General features: G+C 42.0%; 1 protein-coding gene and 1 long non-coding RNA gene across 9 annotated transcripts in view; one reads left to right on the forward strand and one right to left on the reverse strand.

Moving 5' to 3' along the window:
* The window catches only part of grm8a (glutamate receptor, metabotropic 8a), a 125016-nt gene that overhangs the window by 9914 nt on the left and 93137 nt on the right, over positions 1–21965 (forward strand). The gene's annotated exons all lie outside the window — the stretch shown is intronic.
* Positions 13741–19847, reverse strand: LOC133471690 (uncharacterized). The gene is made up of 3 exons (XR_009786314.1): positions 19494–19847; positions 18813–18897; positions 13741–13878 (listed from the first exon to the last, which is right to left on the reverse strand). It is a non-coding gene; the product is annotated as an uncharacterized LOC133471690 (long non-coding RNA).

Consider the following 21965-nt stretch of genomic DNA (forward strand, 5'->3'; position numbering starts at 1 on the left):
ATAAAAACTGGCAGATGTAAAAAAAAAAAAAAAGGTTTGGAATGAAATGCAATGCAATTAAATGTCAGTCTCACTTCCAATTTCACCAGAAATGAAGGAAAATGTTAAGTGTCCTATGGATTCCATCAAGTTGCGTGAAAATTGCCCAAGTTGTTTCTGCATTATCCTGCAAAGTAACAGCCATAATAACATCATAAAATGGACCCCATTAGTGGAAGTTTATTGGACCCCTCCAGCAATCCCTTTACACTTGCGTCGCCGTTTTATGTGCATTAGTGTTTGTTTTTCAAGCATTCCAAGGCGGCGGTCAGTCACAAGAGGGAAGTCTTTCCCGCGGCCTTCCCCGCTCCGCACTCGCACCCTCTGCTGCGTTGCCTCGCATCTCATCTCGGCGTCATGAACATACGACGACCATCTTATCGCTTCCATAAGTCGGCCTTCTGCTCTCCTCTCCGTCTGTCGGGGGAATTAAGCGCAGCGCTCCGAGGAATACATCTGCATCTGTATCCCCGCAGCGTGACTGCTAAATCTGCCTTTCGGTTCTTGTTGGAAGACACTTGTACGCAGCGATAGTCTGCCTTGGAACTTTGAGGGATTGCTTGGACACAAAATTTATTAGTTTTCACAGCAATTGTCTGTTTTTCAGACCTTAACCTTCAAAATTGACAAAGCTTAGTGTTCCACAACCCGGCTCAAAAGAAAAAAATCAAATGTATTTTTTTCACTAAATAAAATTATTGACATGAATTGAGGCTGCAGCTAAATTTATTTGTTTTCTTTTTCCCGGTTTTATTGGACAATGTTTTCTACCTTGAAAACTGGCAGCTAAAACTTTAAATCGCTTCACCATTACCTGTGGAAAAAATATCCATCAATAAGTGCAATCTGAAATACATACATGCCATTATATATGCACAGTCTTCACAATGCGCATTTATAATAGATGGAGAAAGTCCACACACCCCTGCCAGTGGCAGTTTTTTTTATTAAAATAATATTGGACCGAGATCAGTTTTCAAAACTTATTTTCAACCATTAACATGACCTATAACCTGTACTCTATTGAGAGGGGGAAAAAATGAATGAATATTTTTGGGAGGGGAAGTAAAGGGAATTATGAACAGTTCCAAATACCAGTTAGCACAAAATTCAGGTTTCTGTTCGAAAGCTCAATAAAATGGCAGGTAAAAGCCAAATTGAACCTCTGAACTTCATTTAGGATTGATCAAAAGCACAAAATTGTAGCATGTGTGTGCTGACTCTCATTTAACATGAGTTTGAATGTGATTGGTTAATTCTGAACAGACACATCTCCAGTTATAAGAGGGTGTGCACACTTTTGCAATCACATTGACGGTGGCCCTCAAATATTTTTCCAGGTGAATTTTACAGTTGGTAGGTCAACAGGAAGTAAAGGGGATAAAAGAGGAATCCTCCAGAGCGCAACGCTCTACTTTGCATTTGTTCGTCAAGACACTGTACGTGAAGAGGTTGATGATGACTGATGGTGGGGATGAAGAGTAGGAAAACTCATTAGATCTTCAGCTTTATGTCGACACGCAGTTTGTTTCCTGGCGTGCTCCCGCGGTGATCGAATCTTGACTAACAAAGGCGCGCTAACGAGACTGCGCAGTGATGCCACCCTTAATGGTCCTCCCGGAATAATGTATTACTGCTTTTTTTGGGGGCCTGACGATTCATTTATGCAAGGCCAAGATGTTGATTATAGGAATCTGCTATAAATCTCCTCTATTCGCTCAATAGTGCTCATACTGAATAAGTGCTCTTCGCCTTAGATAAGAATATTCAAACTGCGCCAAACTCGGCCTCTTTTCCCCTTGTTAAAAACGTCCCAAAACGCAGTGCAACAGTAAACTCTGCAGACCTGTTAGCGGTCCATTACGCACTCGTGTGTGTATGTGTGTGTGTGTGTGTGTACACACACACTAAATGAAAGTTTAATCAAGTTCTCTGATGAGAAACAGGAGATCATTACATTTACGTGCAGTCAAACTGCTGACTGTGAGTGTTAATGCGTACAATTAACCTGAGCGTGCACGCGCCCCAATGAGAGCCGGACAAGCTCGTCCCCAACGGATTTAATTGAATTGTTGTGTTTACGACGTAGGATAAGAAAAGCTTTAATCAGGTGAGCTCGAAACACAAAGGACTAACTTCCCAGATTCATTTTGGAGGAGAACTTTTGACTTGGACACTGACCTTTTTAAAGTGCGTCTTTTCGGCAGCTTGTCACACCTGGCGGAAGTATTCAGGTCATCTTTCTGTCCACTTAGCCTTCACTTAGGGAGCAGCTAATGGGTGTGACATGTGGCGCCAGACTGACACTTGCTATAGAAAGGTCTGCAGTAAGAAAACGGAGCTGCTGTTGAATGTGACACTCACAGCTGAGACCAGTGTTGGGCGGAATGACCGTAAAATGTCACGACATTCATTAATCAAGAAAATATGACCCAAGTGACCCAATTTAGTTTTTTGCGATATGACGTCACTCGGCCAATAATTTTTGAATTCTTTTTTTGTTTTTGTTTTTTGCCCTGTGCGCAAAAAGTTGAAGTTTACTGTCAAACTAAACCTAAAATTAAATGATTGCCCCTGCAATGATCAAGTTGTGAACATAAGTCAAGGAACAAAAGTGAGATGGAGGGCCAGATCTGGTTGAGATGAAGACAAAAATAAACAGTGCAGGTTTTATTCCCACATTTATCTGATTCTGATACACGATAGATGAATAGCAATGACGCATAAATTTTTAGGTGAATTTAGTGACAATCACTGACAGAGTACCATTCAGTTGGATTTGTCAAAAAGATTTGAGTTTAATTTTTAACCATGTGCAGTACATTTGAACTGAAACATTTGTTGGATTTTATGTTTTTAAGCACAGTGCTAATGTTGAAACTGCATAATGTTAGTGACTTCTGAGAACATGAAATTAACGTTTTACAAATAAAACGTCTGTGCTTTATGTTAGGGTGGTATTTGGAGTTTTTTTTATTTTTTATTTTTTTTGAGGTAGTACTTGGTTCAAAAAGTTTGAGAAACCACTTCTGTGACCCATTGACACTACCATGTCAATCACCAGACTTAAACCCAATGGAGAATTTTTCTTAACTCTGGCTTGACTTTCTGCCATCCTGGTGGGCCAGAATGCAGCATTACCTCATTGGATTGTTTGGGAGCATAGGTGACAAATTGAACGCGTGGGTGAGAAGTTCAACACGACGCCGTGGGGCCACGTGGGTGAAGACGGCGCCCCCCCCCCCCCCCCCCCCCCCCACCGTCTCCATTCTCAACTGTCGCTCAATTGTCGAGTCGGGTTTGATACCCTTTTAAAAGCACCAATCTAAAATGGATCAAAGGCAGGCGCCTCATGGATTATTTCTGACTGGGTTGCAGACGGCAAGTGCGAGGGAGAGAGTGAGAGAGGGAGAGAGAGAGGGATGGAGGTAATAAAAAAAGTTCAAATGTATTTTTAATTTTCAGAATGGGAGAAGAGTGCTCGCTAAACTCTGCCTCCTCTTTCAAGCAACGTTTTGCGATGACAAGGATGCATACTCTGAAGTTGAAACACCCCAAAAAGTTCAAAGAATTAAAAATGTACTGTTTTTTTATTTATTCCTCCCATTATTAAAAAAAATAAAATAAAAAATAAAAAGTAGGCCAGATAAGGAGAGGATGGAGCTTTGGAATGGTGTCTCATGAGAGAGTATTTTCCAAAATAAGCCCCAAATAAATAAATATCTATCATCGCTTGCAATGAGCACTAGTTAACTTTTTCACTAGCTCGAGTTCCCCCTCTCATCTGTTTGCAATAAATGTATTTTCCTGTCTACTTTGCCGTAACTATTTGCCCGTATTCGCTAACATTTGTGCAAATGGCAAAATGAAAAATATTTGGAAAATATGAATATCCCAACTAACATTTTAGTGTAATTTGGCCCCTTTCTTGACTCTACATGGCTCCCTGTCCACTTGGTAATGGGAGCAGGCGGACGAGCGAGCCGAGGAGTTCACCAAGAGCACTGCGCGGAACTCGGGGGGCCGAGGACGGCACCGTAAGAGGTGTTGTTGCATCTCGCCGCGGTGTTGCATTAGATCAGACAGGAGAAGTGGGAGGGAAAAAAAAAACAAACAAGTTTAAGTGTTTGGCGTCTCCACGTCCGTCCGCCGTCTTCTGTTCCTGCCGCCGTTCACACCAACAGCGGCGGCGTGTGAAGCACGGGCGCAAAATAACACTGAAACTGAAAGAGGTCCTAAAAATCTATAAAAGTGTTCGTGTTGACTGGAAGTACGCTTTAAAATAGAACTCCTGGAACATAACTGGATATGGCACTTCCTGACCATGCATTATTTACACGCGCCATTCGCGTTTGTCTGTTGCAACAGCGGTTATCAACATTGATTTATCGATAGGCTGGCGCTAAAATGGGAAGATTATTTATAGTATGACGCGGTGGCGGGGTGGGCGAGGTGTTTGTGTGCGAGATTAGCTGTTGTACATTAGCATGACAGGAAGTTTTTTTTCACCTTTTAATTGCCGGAACACAGTGCATCTACAATCTTTCAAATTGGGTGTGTCAACTAGCAAGTATGAATTTTCTAATTGTATGTTGTACTTTGTTTGTGGTTAGTAGTGCTCATTTGCTAATAGAGAGAAACATTTCAGTTTTTTGACAAAAAAACCCAAAACAACCTTGACATGTCCAAGTACAGGTTTTGTTACCATGACAGCCCACATTTCCAACCCGTCTTGCAATCATTTGCAGCCATCAGTCCGCTTTCTTCCGCTTATCCAAGGACACGTCGCGGGGGCAGTAGCTTCAGCAGTGTTTGTTTGAAAACGACAGCAAATCGAGCAACCTTTTGTTGTTATTGGGGACTTCGGGAGTCTTTTAACACTCCAGATTAGATGTTCACTCCATCTGCAGATGAATGGCGCACGTGCACAGCCACTGCTGTCTTGTTTAACCATATGCAAATGTACTTGTCAATGAACATTTACCACATGTCCAAATAAAAACCCTTTCTTGCACTTTCCCAAACAGATTTTTCCCCATCCGCATCCCACGCGGTGCAGCTCTAAACAGCCCTGGTGCAACGGCGTGCCCATGTATTTTTAATGGCCACGCTGGAATCCCGGCTTTGAATAATGCAGTGACGATGAGAGAGAGAGAGAGAGAGAGAGGGCACGATGAGTGCGAGGGAGGGGAAGGGTGTGATAGAGATGTGAGGAGAGGACGAAAGAGAATAGATGGCGTGATATGTGGGCGTTGAAGTCATCACAGCGGCGAGGGGAGCAGAGTGAGAACTCTCACCTCGCTACAGCTATTCCTGGCGTCCTTCCCAAATCCTGTTATTTCATCACCCCTTTCCCCTCCCACTTCATCCTTTTCATTCCAAGCGCCACCATCCTTCTCTTCCCAAATCTTTTAAGACATTGACATATTACCCACAACTCCAGTGCAATGTTTTATTTTAATTTTTTTCTGAGTAATTGCCTATTGAGGATGGGGGCAGATGCTCCTTCGCAGATTCATGACTCGGGGTCACAAAAGGGGCAAAATAGCGGTATGGCACAATATATGGACAGCCTGCAGGCAAATGTTGAGAAATCAAACGATTAATATGCACGAGCCCATGTGCAAAAATATTTTCGTATGCATTTTTCAATATTGCAGTCCGTCAAAACTTGAAATTCTTATCCATTGTATTAAATAGATGTTATGCCATTAGAAATGCAAATTGATCAAGCACGCTACTGAGTGGTAATTCTAGTTTTATTTTTCTATTATTGTTAATAATTCATCCTTATGCCTCCACAATCCAGGGGGAACTGGTCCGTATAATGCGTTTTAGTTTTACTGTTATATGGCCAGGAGTTGTAATATTTCAGTACTTGGCACTGCTGCATATTGTCTGCATGTGTATATATATATATATATATATATATAGTCCAATACATATATACAGTGGAGCATTGAATTGGTTTTGCTGGTGCTTTATCAATTGTGTACAATTAAAAGACAAATGTAAGCTTTCAGATACTCTCAGTCGAACTAATTGCGTTTCAGGAGTTGCCAAGGAAACATTCATATTTTGTCAGCAAAGTTGACTTTTGTACATGACTGCCGCCTGCCAGTCGTCAGTCACCTCACCAGTGGCGGTGACTCACGCTCGTTGCCTCATTTCCTGTTGGCATCTCGCCATTTTTAAGTTTGGCTGGGAGAGATGATTAATTTGAGCGCATAAGTGACGAAAGAAACCTTCAGGCATCTGTATTTTAGTATTTGTTGTTTATATATTTAATATCAGCAACATCTGTGGTAATTAGGCTGACATTTAGAATGGCTTTGATGTAGTGAGGATGAAAGTTTCTGGTCTACGTAGTTTGTGCTTTGATTTGGCCAAATTGTCCTCCTCTTTCTGGGGGGAAAAAAGAGAATTGTGGATCCCCCAACTCTAGTTGCTATGGTAACCAATTTACAGTACAGTGTTTCTCCTGCATAATTGCATTTAGTGTAAAAACTCACATTTGCTGTTTTTATGCTCCCGGGCCAAAACCCTGTTTGGTATAAACTTTGCGCTTTGACGCCACCTTCTCTGTCCTCGTCACTGAGTGAATCACTAGCGCCTCTGCTGGTGGTGGCCAAGTAGCGCATTCCATTTTGCCTCAATCGCTTCAAGATATGATTGATCAACCACTGCTGCCACTTTGCATTGAATACATTTTGCTCAATCTTTGCATACCTAATTGTTTTTATTTCAAATTGTTCGATTAATCGCAGCAAGACTTGTGGGAGTTCCTGTTGAGCCAATTTCGAGCGTTTGCATCATTGTATTGCAACACTTGAATTTGCATTTCTTTTCCTAGCCATACGATACAAGTTTATCTGACTGCCTAATGGCAGCTGGCAAATTGTCATCCTCCATGTTCGATGACACCTTTTGGCAAAGCGGCCGACAAAATCCTTTTGGATGTTTTTGTTTTTTCTTCTGCGTGGCTACCACCACCGCTCGAATCCATTAAAAAAAAAAAAAAAAAAAAAAAAGGCAGCTTTTATAGCGAGGCGTAAATCTCTCGGAGCACGTTTCACTCGCCGCCTCAGCGGGGATTTAACGGCTAAGACGAGACGAGTCCTTCCCTCCTCTCACTGAACGCCGTCCAAGTGGAGCTGGCCTCGTGCCAGATGTTTCCGCGCACTAAAACCACTTTGGTTCACACATTTAAACACATACACTTGCTCTTTTCTTGTGCATACATCTGAATCATGTCCAGCCTTTCAGTGTCTGAATTCTATTTCTTGGCGATTTAGTTAGGCTGGAGGCTTGCACTTTAAATGTACTGGCAAAACTACAATTGTGTATTTTAACTCCACTGCATATTTTGGGAGTTATTAAACACATTAAAGTGTTTTTCAATTCTTAACATTTATTTGTAAAAACAGACCCACTCTGGACTGATTTGTGGAAAAAATAGACAATTGACCAAGTTTGGACATGTTTTCACCAGGCAGAGACAATCACATGGGCAGAATACACTGTTACTGTATATTATATATTGTACGTAACTAAAAAGGATTTTAATTGAAAATTTGTACATTGTAACAATCAAATTCAATTAAATGCATGAAATCTTTTGTAGCTTTTTTATTTTTGGGAAATTTTTATAGTTTATGACAAGTCAAAGAAATAAACCGCTGCACCTGTCGCAGTAGGGTTGGCACACAAGCTAGCGCTAACACATTACAAGTGACCTGGCTGGTCCACCAACAAGTATTCAGACCGTTATAGAAGCAAACAAAGGGTCACCACGGTAACGAGAGCAGCATTAATTTGTTTTAACCAATGTTGGATGATAACATAGTTCTGCTTTATCATTAATCATTTTGATTACTGGCGCCATTTCCATCCTTCCCCTGAAATGAAATGAAATCGTCTCACCTTTCAGTCGAGAAATGGCGGGATTAGACTTGCAAAAAAAAAAAATCATAATTTGATTCCTTAGCAAATAAATGAGTCATTCAGCTTCCTCAGCCAAGTGTTTCATGTTCACTTCACTTCCTGGCCAAATCTTGTGACAATTTCCAAGCTTTTTTAAAAAAAAAAAAGGTTTTAATTCTGCGCAGTTTAGCTAAGTGTGTAAAAACAAGGTTTGACATGCATTCAAGTTAAGATGTGACGGAAATATACACTGCTTTGGGTCTTTTAAAGGTGCGGCTTAATGTCAGCTTAAGGCTCCTACTGAAGTGACGATAAGAGGAAGACGAAGTGACAGCGTGCATGCTTTACATGACACCGAACAACAACAAACCCGATTCCGTCTCCTTACTTCTGTCCACTGGAAAATGAAAAGGGACTTCGGATACAAAAAAAGAAGTTTTTCACGCAACCGAAATTGTCAATGGCGCAATACTGTGACCCGTAATATTGGTCCAGCGTTTTACAAGCTGTTATTCAAAGGCTTAGTAATTGTGCCGAAAGGCATCCTTTGCATACGTCTCAAGCCCAAAAGTCCATTAAGTGTATATGTCCAAGTGAAAGGATGCTTTTAATAGCCTGAAGCCACACGCACTGCGCCAACAACAATCACGGCGCTTACGGGAAGTCCGCAGTGAATAATGTCCGCCGTTAGGGTGAGCAGCAGAAGCCGGCGAATAAAAATGTCCGTGTCAGCGAGATTGTCTTTGTGTAGGTAGGGTACACAAGTTTATAGGGCGAGCAAAGTGAGTTAGGCGTCTGCATTACACCTGCCAGCTGGGCCCCTCCTCCCCCGCTCAAGACCAGACACAAGAACTCTTCATCGGAGAACTAAAAATACAGTTCTGGGAGTCAGAGCTTAATGAGACTTTAGTTCTGTAGCTAGGATATTTAAAAAAAAAAAAAAAAAAAAAAAAAAAAAAAATTAAGCTGGGATAGACTCCAGCTCACCACTAATGAAGATTAGCACTGTACAAAATGATGGATGGGTGTGGTAGGGCACTCATTGAAACACATGCAAATGATTCAAATTATACCATGAAATGTTTTTTTGTAAGACATTTTTATAGGGGGATTAATTTAAAGTTTCCCAAACTTTTTAGTCATATTTAAAAAAACAAACAAAAAACAAATTTCTATGATCCATAACGTTTAAGTCGGCTTGCTTAATGCTAACACAATACAAAACACAGCTGGTATCAATTCTGTAGTAGTTGGAGGCCTTTAAGCAAGAGATTTGAACACAGTGCAGCACATGTAGACAGAAAATATAACAATACTTGCCGGCATATATTCTTTATCCTCTGCGCATAATGACTAATATTACAGCGGCTGACTGAGTCACTTAGTTGTGAAACTCCTTCATTTATGAAAGTCTCTTATACTGCCTCCTGGTGGCCATGGTGTGCACACCAGAAGAACACAATGTCAATGGGCTTTGAAGCATGAAATAATGCACGTTTAATTCTTGACATTCTAATCAATAATGCTGTAGCTGCAAATTACAATACTGCAGGGTGCCATTTTACCAAGTAAAAAAAAACAATTACAAAAAATGTTTGTTGGTATTTTTTGTGGCGACGGAACAGAGTAATGGCATTTCCGCAAGTCGAGGCAACGGCTTGCCACAGTTAATCCTAATGATTCATTTGTGTCTCATTAACCTCACACTCAAGAATAGGATGCATATTAGCTGTTTGTGTGATTTAAAGTATCTATCACCTTCTCCCTGTATTCCCCTGCTGGATGTTATGTGGGTTATTTTTGAGCCATTCCTCTGTAATATTTGTCGGTGTGTGTGTGCGCGCCTGGTCAAGAGGCCTGAGGGATCCTGATTAATTTATCCACCAATTGCCGATAAACAGGCCGCCTTGAGACATGAAACACGCCCACGAGTGCTTCCCCGCGCACGCAGTTTTTTTTTCCTTCTTCTTCTTTTGGAAAGCCACGGATGTAAAAACAAACTCATCGTTGGCATGCGGCGCACGTGTTTTGGGTGTGTGTGTGTGTGCGCGCGCGTCCTCCTCGGAGAGATGCACAGATGCAGCGCACGGCAAGAAGGGGCAAACGGAATGAAAAGAGCAGAATGTGTCGAGTTGAGCTCCTGTCAGATTTCTGCTGCCGTAGCAGCTTTTTGACACTTTTGTGTGTGTGTGTGCGTGTGTGTGTGTGGACAATGCGTCAGGTGCAGCCAGTTGGCAAAACCAATATAGTTCCTACACTTGCAGTCATTCAAGCCTCAGCTGCATTATACTTTTTTTATTTATTTCTTTTTTTATATGAAATAGAGTGGTGCCTTGATAAGTTTAATTTGTTCGGCAACCACGCTTTTGACTGAAAACACTTGTATCTCAAAGCATCTTTCCATGTTGAAATGAATGGATATTCCATTAACCTGTTCCACCGTAACAAAAACCATAGCACTCTATAATGTACTTTATAGAAACATCAGTAATGACTTAATTAAACGGGATGTAAATAATTAAACAGATTTTGACACATTTGTTTTGCTTCAATTCGATGTACATTGTGCCGCTCCTTTTAGTGTGCACCATAGCCACCTGGGGGAAGTACAATTAAATGAATAAACATTTAGTTTTATGAAGAAGTTTACTTATTTAGTTAACCGCACACAAAAAATCTTTCCCCCCCCTCATTGTTAGCTGCTACTTTATTTTTGGAAGTCAAGAGACATTCCTGGAAATGAACTTCTAAGTGCCCAGGGATGTGTAGGGGGAGGTGGTCATGTGACAGAAATGTCACTCTCCATCCAAGCAAACAGGATGATGTGGATTTAAAAAAAAAAAAAGTTTTTATTTTCTGTCCCTCCCTCTCTCGCCTGTCACTTTTCCAAGAGGAGTTTTTGACTCATTCCATTATTTTGGATTTCTCTCGATTTGGCTGCATGTCAGTTTGCATTTAAGTCTCTTAATGCCCACTAAACAGAAATGTTGCCATCAAGGAAGCGACTGTCCACGCATTGGTCTAAATTTTCGGTTGAATGCGGTTTTATGAATTGAGGTGCTAAATTACTTGTCTTGAGTTTTCCTGGCTGGTCCTGCGATATAAAAGTAGTGGTAGTTAAATAGGACAACTACAGTTATTTTCACCTTAGTACAAGCCAGTGTAGCATCACAATGACCCTCTCCACATCCTTTGGTCACTTCTCCCCCCACCACATTAATGCCATGAAATATGTAGTCTCGATTTATTTAAAAAAAAAAAAAAAAAAAAAAGTTCTCCATTCTGTCCTCTTATTCCTGCCTGGCAGTAATTATGACTGCCTAATTGGCACTACAGGGGCCCTGAAAGAAAGTGTGTATGTATGAATATGTATGTACGAGGGCTTTCTCAGCAATTAATGTGAATACAAAGCAAAAGCCGCATTGCCAGCCGCCGCAATGAAGGTTAGCTCGGAATCAAACGTCTTGCACTGACATGCATACATACCACGCGGACGCCATAATGGAAATTAAGTCCGGAGTGTTTATTTGTGCTTTTCAAGCTGTCACAATGTGCTGTACCTGCTTGACAAATTTAATATATTTTGTGCTTGCAAGCGATTTCTGGCCCACAGCAATAATTGAACCGTTTATGCACTGTCCTAGCGCTATTTATAGCGAGGGGGAAGATGCAGGAAAGTGACGGAGGCTCTGCACGTCCTGTTGAAAAATTCATCAGTGGTGCCTGAGTACAGGTGGCCTGCGGGAAGGCAAGGACTCGTGGGAAAATGGAGCCGGTAGCGTGCTCCCACCCTTCACGGGTTTGTCAGGACCCTCAAGATTTCCACTCGAAAACTGTTGGTTTAAAACGGTTAATTGGATGAATGTGTAAAATTCATTTTAATCATTTCAGGGTTAGTGCATTTTTAAGACAGTGTAGGCTGACCGCCTTGATCGAGCTTGGGAAGAATTATTTGAACTCTAACTTTCGAGTACCTTTTTAGGTCCAGAAAGAGCAAGGTGTTAAGGGTTCAAAGGCACAATATTTGACAACTCACGCAAACTACATCATACATATGACATTTTTTTGTTCATAACTGTAGAGGTGCTTCAATACAACACATCAAATCTCAAATGATTGTTTCGACTGCTTCCCCTTCCCTTCTCATGCAATGGACTATTCCACCTCACTGCGCCTGTGCAGACTTCATTCAGGGAGACGAAACAAACTGGCGCGGTTGTGAGGAAAATTTGCTCCAAATGAACACGCAAGGTTTTATATCTAACCCTAAACCGTCTCTAAAAACTGGACTACCAATCGAAAATGGGATGTGAGATTTAAGATCTGCTTCAAACATGAGGTCAGAAAATACCAATTTACCCATTGTAATTGTCAGGCTGCTAATTTAATTGAATGGAAATGAATTTAAGTCTGACTTGGTCAGTCCCTCACCAGCCATCAACCTCACCGCAAAAATAAACTAATAAACTGTTTTGCTTGACTTCTGGATTCAAAAGAAGTTATTAAGGAACTTTTTGTCCCTCCCTACAAGGTACAATGATGTAACCATCTTAGTGTAGTGGAAGATTCCAATGATACCAAGAGCAACAGTGGGACATTCCATCTCCAGATGGGAAATACAATATTTATTAATACAGCCAATTAATAACTAGAGAGCCAAGGGAGATTTTTTTGGGGAAACAAAAGGTAGAAAAGTCAAACAGAGCAGCAGAAGGACCCCTCGATAAAGTGCTCGTGCTTGATCACACTTCCCACATTGTCTGGCCCTCGAGCTCTCTTGAAGTCGGAGCTCGTTCAATATCGTAGATGTGCTCATTTACACCCACAGGCCTTCGGAAAGCCAGAGGGCCGCCACCAAAACCAGCCGTCTGCACAGAAACTCGTGCACACGCAGCGCGGCTACGTGAGAAGGTCCCGCTTGGCCTGCGGCTTTTTAATTCTCTCATCCTGTCGTGGCTGACTGGCACCTCCGAGGCAGGCGCAGACACACGGACGCCAAGTTTAGTCTCTCAGAAATCAACCGGCTGTCGTTTTTACGATACCTGCGCACACCCCGAACAAAATAAGTCCGCTGTCTTATCCGCGAGAACGCGCACACGCTCGCACATTAGCTCCTGGCGAAAGTATTCCTATCAGCGCTCCGTGTTTTCATTAGGTGTTTATCGTCGCCCCGGACATTGAAGTGAAGTTTTTGAGGGGGCCGAAATTGAGTTATAAACTTAAATTCTCTTTGTTAGAACCAATCTAAGTCGAAGTGCTTTTATGAGACAATGCCCACAGATGAGGTTGCAATGATGTTTTGGGGGATTTTAAGACGGTGCAACTCCACCTTTTAGCAGTCTTATGACTTCTCGGCTATCTGCTCCAATGTAAGTGTCCCCTCTATCCTCCATTTGGTCTCCTTATAATCTAATCCATTATTTTCCCTGTTGGCAGGCTGCCCCCCACTGCGCTAAGGCTGTTTTTATCGTGGCTGTTGGGCTGTGAACATCACAGCATCACCCAAAGCAGATGAGCCTTGAAATCCATTTTGGAGGAACAAGAAATCAAAAAGTTGTTATTTTTGTGTCTCGCCATCCAGCTCATTTGCTCCTTTTCGTCGACCACAACTCCCGCTTTGGCATCCTTCCCTCTCTCCTCCCCCTCCATCCCCTCCCTCCTCCCTCCTCTCGCTCCACTCACCCGTCATATATATTTCTTGTTTTTGGCAAATGAGATCGCCCGCTCCCAGCGGCATACTTTTTTTTCCCCCTCCATTCAGTGAGCTTGTGAATGACAGCCGCTTTGTTTTGTGTTCCCTCCGTTTGTCATAGCTAATAAATTCCAAATGGAGGAAGATGGAGAATAGGATGTGAGGGAATGATGGGAACTGAAGGGGAGGCTGCAGAGTGGAGTTGAAGGGCAGTTTAACCTCATCTGGAAAACAAAAAAAATGGAATGTTTGAAAATCAACAGTTCTTAAAGATTGAATGCAAATGTATTGAACTTTAGAGTTAAATACGACTTAACTGTAGTTGGGCAATTATTTTGCATACTACTAGAGGGAGACTGCGTGCTACTAGTACCATATATTGAAAATCACTAGTTTAGGGGTTAGATTAGGGCTCGACTGATACGGATTTTTTTTGTTGTAAATTCAGATTTTTGGCAATGAGTTACTGGTATTTGCCAGTTATACTAGCAGGGCAATTGGTGTACTAGTGGGATACTAGTAGGCCTGCAAAGTGTTAGATTTGGTTCTTTGGCGTGGCAACAGTTGGATAAAAATGATAAATGTGAGTCAGAGCACAGCTGTGGTTAAAGGCTTCACATGAAAAAGAGGGTGTTTGTTTCAAAGCGTGACCGTGTCGCAAGTGTGCGGCGTCCCTCTGCAGAACCGTACGACGACGCTCGCACTTTTGCATGTCATCGTCTGCTTAAGTGATGCCAGCCAATGTGCCTCCCGGGGGCTCGGAGTGTTAATTGGCCTTCAAAGTTAACACATCAATGACGAAATGGAACGTGTGTGTTTGTGTGTGTGTGTGTGTGTGTGGGGGGGGGGAGAGGAACATCAAGAGCGTAAAGATGCTGTCAGTTTTCTTCAACTTTAAGTAATTATTGTGAATGCCTAATCTGTCATTGTTTCACCTCCCTTCTCATGCAATGGACTAGTCCAAATTGGAGCATGCGTAAGTGTATTTGCGGGCTTTTACTCACCGAAAAAGACAAATGAAGTGGCTGAGGGTCGATAAACTGCAGCAAACAGGAAGTGAACCCCTGAGTCAGCTAATTAATGATTATCTAATCGCGGATGTACGAGTCAACCGGTGTCGTTTGTTCATTATGTTGTCATGATTATTAATGGGGAAACAATCATGAGAGGGGCTGAATGGACTTTGGGGCTGAACAGGGGAGGGGGGAAAAAAATGCTGTTTTCACTCAATACAATAATTCGAGTCAACTCATCCAATTCCGTACAAAATTTGGGTTTCTGCTCACATTTCGGGCCAAATGACTCGGACACGCTTCAGCGTTCCTCCGACTCCATCGGCGTGTCGTTTTGCACGAATGTATCAACACCTAAAAGGTGACCTTTTCAAATGTCGTGCTGCTCGACATATTGCATTTATATATATTTTTCACACACGCGGTTTACAGGCATTTACACACATTGTCACTGTGATACACGCTCCAATAGAGATCGTTTCCATCCCTGTACCCGAGGCGCTCGATTGTAACTGCCTTTGAAAAGCAGTAGACTATGATCAACACAAGCTGCATTGGACTGTTGAGGTTTCGATAAGACGCAGAGGGTGAGCTTCTTGAATAATTAAAGGTGGAGGGGGAGAAAATGCAGAAGCAATCTGTGAGTGAGACAATGGACGGAAATTAAGAGGAGAGAGGTTGAAGAAGCGATACCGAGGCAGAAAGCTGAGCTGTCAAGGTCTCATCAGAGCAAACGAAGTCAGGCCTTGGTGCATCAACACCTCCCACTAATAACACTGGATTAATCACAGGCACGCACACCTGACAGCGATGGTTATCTATGGGCACGTTAAATGGGATCTGCGGACTTATCAGGTGTATTGCGCTGATTTGTTTGCCTGAGCGAGAATGGAACGCTTCCCCCCCCCGACCAATACACTTTACCCTGCGGCCTACTGATTTTTGCATATCACTTTGACTTTAAACAAAAGTACTCACGAGGGATGCACCAGTAGCTGTAATTTCAAACTGTACGAGTACTTGCGTTTGCCGACTCGATATTTGGTAATGCCATTGCATCTTGCAATTGTGAGGAAATGTATTTATTTTACCGTAATCAAATATTGTTCATAAAGACAAACACATTCTTGAACGTAGCATAATTTCGCTCAAATAGAAAACTTTTTAAAGTTGTATCTTTACATTTTAACATCCAACTGCGTGTGTTTAAAATGTAGCTTGTAACACAAGGTATTTCAGTTGTGGTGTTTCAGTCTGAACACTAGGGGGCACTAGCTGTGCACTTCTTCTCGCTCTGCCTGACTACAGAATTAATCCCACATTGCAAAGCAAAATAAACAACAAAATCAATCATTACAACGGTGTGATTGTATTGTTAACCAAAGCATTCCAGTACAAGTTAATACATGTATGCATTTTTCTCATATTGTACCGAAATAAAGTTCACTTTTATTTACAGTGTCTCTGAACGCAACGGCTCACGAAGCGGTTTCGTGAGCTGTGAACGGAAACATGAATGGCGGCTGCGCTGAACTGCAAGCCGGCATTAATTACATGACCAAACGGCTAAAGAAATAACGTAGAAACAACAACAAAAAAGTTTAAACATCCATTTTGTAGCGCACAGTTTGCAGTCGCCGTCCTTAAAGTATCAATACTTGGATTCGGTACTGTTGTCAAGTGATTTTCTTCAATGCTGTAGAAATATGCATTAAGAAGTCTACCAAATCAGAGCAAGATATAAAATGAAGCTGAGGTTATATTGGTAGACAGTCTTCAGTTTTTCCTCCTCATTATGAGTTGTTGCGTCTTCTCCAAGCAAAAACGAGCCTATTGATCTTGAATGTCACACACGTGCTGGTGGACGTGCTGAGGCCCTCCTGAGTTGGACATTCGTCGACGCAAGCCAGAGAGCGGGCCCTGTCTTTTTTTTTTTTTTTTTTTTTTTGACCGATATCTGACCTGAGGCATCTAGGTCAGCAGGTGGACGTGTATGTAAGACTCTTATTTTCGTAACGAGACTTCTGTTGAACTGAGCCGTGGCCACGCTCTCATACTCTCTGGCATTGTACGCCAACGCGTCCTCTTTTATTCTCCAGCATCCCTTTCATCTTTGCTCCCTCAACACACCCGCTTGCTCTCTTTCATTGTTATGCCCAAGCCTCCCAGTGTGTCACGCGGGGGGGGGGGGGGGAATATCCCAAATTGGCTTGGCTGCCACTTTTTAAGGATGCATTTATCTTATGCATAGTCATACAAGACTTATTTGGGAAATGCTATTTTTTTTTTTCCACAGTTTAAGTGAGCGGTTTAAGTCGGCCTGTCTAACTGCATTTAATCCGCCAAGGAGATCAAGGTCCTTGTAGGTGTGTGTGTTTGTGATGGATTGTGACTGCGTGTGTTCTGAAAAGAAGGATCTGTTAGCTGTCAGCTGCTGATGTCTACCTGGATGTTAATTGGCATTTCTGACTAACCTTTTCCAGTCTGGATTGAGCTTGCTGTCCATCAGGACCTCGTCGCGCATTCTTAATGTGTTCAGTAAAATCCCCAGAGGCCAATTTTCACGAACAAAGACATTAAAGCTGGTTAGCAGACGTGCATGTTCCCGAAATATAACTATTGGCTATTTTACGATGCTTCAACTCTTCAATTTTCAACTGGTCTGTTTTTGACATTTCGTTGCATTTGTTAAACAACAAAAAGTCTTTGTAATAGACACTGAAGGACTTTTCTTTGTTAAAAATAGTGGTGCTTTGTGATACAAGTTTAAGTTGTTCTGCGATACAAATAACATAATTAAATGGAATGTAAAGAGTCAAACAGTTTGTGCATCCTGATTAATTTCTTGCTGCTTTTTCTGGTGTGCGCAACTTGGCACCAGGGGGCAGTATACTAGTCATAGATGCACAAACTAAATTTTACTCAACTGCTGTGACTCAGTAATTTGCAGTAGCATTAGTTATTTTTTCACAAAATATATGCCTGAGAGTATCATTGTCTGTCTACATGTGTTGCTGCACCGTTGAAATATCTGTTCTTTACAGCGTTATCACACCGCTACATAGATGCTATCCTGTTCCTGGTGTTTCCCATTATGTGCTAGCATTAAGTTAGTTTTTTGGTTTAAATGCACGGTCATTTTTTCTTTTGTTTGATGGTAAACTTCAACTGTGATTAGTGGCATGAAACACTTGAAGTCGCTCTTTTGAAGATTTGTTCACTATGCTAAATGACAGCTCGTATCGTGAAAAACTCAAGGCACCACTATATTTGTGGTACATGGGTCAAATGGGCAGAAGTGTGTGTGAGGCCCGCGTCAGGGTCTGATATTGCCTTGAGAGCGCCTATCAAGTAGCAGCACCTCGACACACAAACCACAAACACCCTGAAAAACCTGTTCACGCGGGACTGGCTAATTGAAGAGCGCTCATTGATTGGCAGGTTATTTGAGATTGCAAGTGCTTGGAAATCTATATAACCAGTGGTACCCGTGTCTGTGAGAGAGAGAGAGAGAGAGAGAGAGAGGGGGAACATGATCGTGTGTGTGTCTGTGACAGCCAGACAGACTTCACTGATTGTACACACTGACACAGAGAGCGAGAGACGCTCGTGTGTCTCCGTTACTGCGAATTCGTTTCAGCAGCATCATGCAACTTAAAACTATTTTTGGGCTTTTTGACCGTCTGGTGAAAGTGTGTATGAAAAATGCTGATTTCATACACAAGGAGATGGAAAGTGTGTGTTAAAAAAATGGGAAGCTTACCGGCTGGTCATTCAGAGGTTGCTCCCCCCCCCAAAAAAAAATTGATTCAACAAGTGCAAAATGCCAGGAAAGAAAAACGTGACGCGACACATGAAAATCAATTTCCTTCAAATTGGCATTTGACATTACCTTAATCAACCCAGTCGGGAAACCAAAGCATCCATCGATTTTTATTTTTTCACGACAATGAAATCAGTATTTCAAAAAGATTATGTTCTGACACTGTTCTAAGCGACTACGCACAAAGGCCTTTGTTAAACAGCTGCAAAATGTAGACCTGAGACCCTCTTCACATTCAAACGCAGAAACCACCAGGGACAAAAACATTCAAATGAGTCTACTCTCCTGAATATAATTGAGAAATATTAACATGCCAGCTTACTGTAGTTCCAGGAGCAGCCTGTTTCGGGAGCAAATGAGTCAGGCCTGAATTAGTTACACCTCTGGCACTTTGCTGCCGTCCACGGCTGAAACGATTAATCGAAAAAGTTAAATAATTCGACAATAATACCAGCACCTCATATTTTGTTGTTGAATAAACCCGAATGTTTTATCCAATTCATCGAATGGATATTTGGTAAAATAATCGATTCTAAAAATATTCCATAGCTGCAGCCCTACTGCCATGTCGTGTGGCAGCTATGCAAAATATGTTGAGCAACACAAACTTAAATCAATCAACTTCTATGCATTTGAGCAACTTCATCTGGCCAAGGCCTAATTCATTATCAAATTATTAGCGCCCCGAAGACATGCTCACCGCGAACGGCCTCGGTGGCCAATAATGAAAAGATGGATTATGTGCAGTATTGTCCTCTGGTGTGACATTACGGAATTGCATTAACGTGCCGGAAAAGTAGCAGGCTCCCTCCTCGGGGTAAAATAAAGTTAACTTTTCCCGGCGAGACACGGCCGCCACTGACATTAGCATAATATACCGGAGCTCCATTTAATCACATCTTTAATGGTGGGTTCCTGTTGAATTTTATATGGCCTTTTCCCTCTGTACCTTTTTTTTTTTTTTTTTTTTTGTCTTGCTTCAGTGCTCTTCAGTGAAACCTACCTTTTTTTTGGGAGGGGGGTGATATAACAGCCGCTGGATGGAACTTCCTTCTTCCTGTTTGGTGACACAGTGAAAACATTCACAGCAGGGCACACACACACACACACTCAGCAACCACTCCCCGCCAAGAGCTCGGAGAGACGGATAAAAGAGCATCTCTGTCTAAGTATCCGGAATAGTGTGTGTGTTCGTGTTCGTGAGAGAGTGAGTGGGTGGCGAGCCCTGCTGATGGGAACGGGGGATGTGAACAAAAGAGTTGAGGGGATGCGGAAAAGAGTCTCTGTAGATTAGAACAGATTGTTTCCCTTACATAAAAACAAAAGGAAGAACATTACCTTTGTCGTCCTTGCTGCACTTCCTGGGGGATGGTGAGGTTTTTTTTTTGTTTTTTTTTTGGGGTTAGCTGTGGGATAAGCCCCACCTGCATGCGTGTGTGTGCTGCCAAATTAGCGTATTCAAATGAAACCTAGATGAGATGGCATCACTTTTTTTACTGAGCTGGGAAGAGAATTGCTAAAAAAAAAAAAAGGCTTCAAGGCTTTTTTATTGCCACTCCCAGTTGAAGTTTACTGTCAGACCAAACATAAAACAAATATAATTATACAACAAACTCATAGCTTTTCCTTAATAAGGTCCATTTAGCGTTATGCGAACAATGCAAAATGCCATACACGGGCTAACAAATGGCATTGTCACGGTGTTGTTACCCTTCAAGCAACTGATATTGAAACACAGTGGCGCAGCAAATGTAGACCGACATAATAATAGTCACTGATATATATTCTTTATCCTCTGCCAAGAAGGGCTATTATTACTGCAGCTCACAAAAGAGTTGAGACGTCTCCATGTATATCCCTACGTTGTTTACGATACTGTCCTCAGGTGGCCTGGCGCGCACACTGGAAGGAGCAGCACAATGTCAATTGTATTGAGGCCAAAAAATGGCAAAAACTGTTTAATTACTTAAATTGTTGTTACTTTGGTTTTATAAAGTACATTATACATTTATAACATGAGTGCTAGTTTTCTACAGGGGAGACGTTTTTCGGAAAAATATGATTCATTAACTATATATCGTTGTCTATGCAAGCGTTTAGTGACAGGCAGAACAATTAAATGCTCCTCCACCAGTTGGCAGAATGTACAATTAAGACATGTATCCACGTGTGGATGTGAAATCTAACTTTTGTCAGCGTCATGATACAAATTAGCATTGAGTCAACGTCGAGCTACTTGGCGTGCCCGAGGTGCTTAATCCGCCGTAACACAATTCGGAGGTCACGTTGTTCCCGAGAGATTCAGTGTCACAAATTGTAAAGTGAAATCTTCAATATTCTCCACATCAAAAGAATCGTCCCAAAAAAACAACAACAAATCTTTTCCCCTCTTCTTTGTGTGCTCGCGTTGCTTTTATCTAGATAACAGAAATATTTTGCGAATGAAAGCCCTTGAGTGCTTCGGAAATGCTTCCTTTTGAAAGGTGGACTGAATGGCGTGAAATTCTCAAGGTCGCCAATGTACTGCAACAGTCACGTCAGACTACCTGACTCATTTGATTCAATGTGGGTATGAATGTGATAAGATAAGTTTTAAGTGTGAGCCACTACCAACAAACGTGAAATCACAGTGACGCAATGCCGCACTCATCCCCTCCTAAAAATGAGCAGGGCACTAAAAAGGAAGCTTTCAATTTCCTGGCCTTCGCTACTTGTGAAGCTGTCCAGTTAAATAACTCGCAGGACCTTTTTTTTTTTTGGGGGGGGGGGGTTGTTATCCTCAGTGTTTGTAACTTGCTAGGATGTAGTCCTCTCACTCCCTTTCATTCATATTTCACAAGCATGCATCAGATATGAATGTGGCCGAACGGGCACGAACTCTGCACACTTGTTCACCTTTCGCACTAATGAAGTTGGCTCAGGAGACATTGACAGATTTGAACCAGTGTTAGTCATTAGTTTGTATTTTATTTTGGCATATTGTTAAGCATTCACACACACAATGTGTGTAGTTGCTTTATTAAACCCCTTAACATATACATGAATGTATTCATCAAACAGATAGGTGGCGGTAAATCAGTCTCTCACAGTAACTCCCTACCCTTGTAAACAACTTTATTAGCTCCTTGTCAAGAGGCCGACGGCAACACCGAAGAGGCTGCTGGAATTTCTGGCAAGTCCGAGGCTGTTTAGTACCTGTGACAACAATCTCCCGTCTTCTATATGTTGGCACAATGGGGTACTGTGGTAGCCTTATTTGACCAAAAGAAAGCGTGACTCCATTTGGCAAAATCACACTTGAAATCTCCCAAACGCATGCAGGAAACTGTAACTCCCTTCCCTTGCTAACAACTTGATTAGCTTCTTGCGCGGAACATAACTTGGTGTTATGAAGGAAATCATTAGAGATGCGGCTTTACAGGCTTACAGCGCCGATCGCTGGCACCTGGGCAGCAGTTACGTGCCAGATGAGGCA

This window comes from Phyllopteryx taeniolatus, chromosome 22, assembly GCF_024500385.1.
Source record: "Phyllopteryx taeniolatus isolate TA_2022b chromosome 22, UOR_Ptae_1.2, whole genome shotgun sequence".
Taxonomy (NCBI): Eukaryota; Metazoa; Chordata; class Actinopteri; order Syngnathiformes; family Syngnathidae; genus Phyllopteryx; species Phyllopteryx taeniolatus.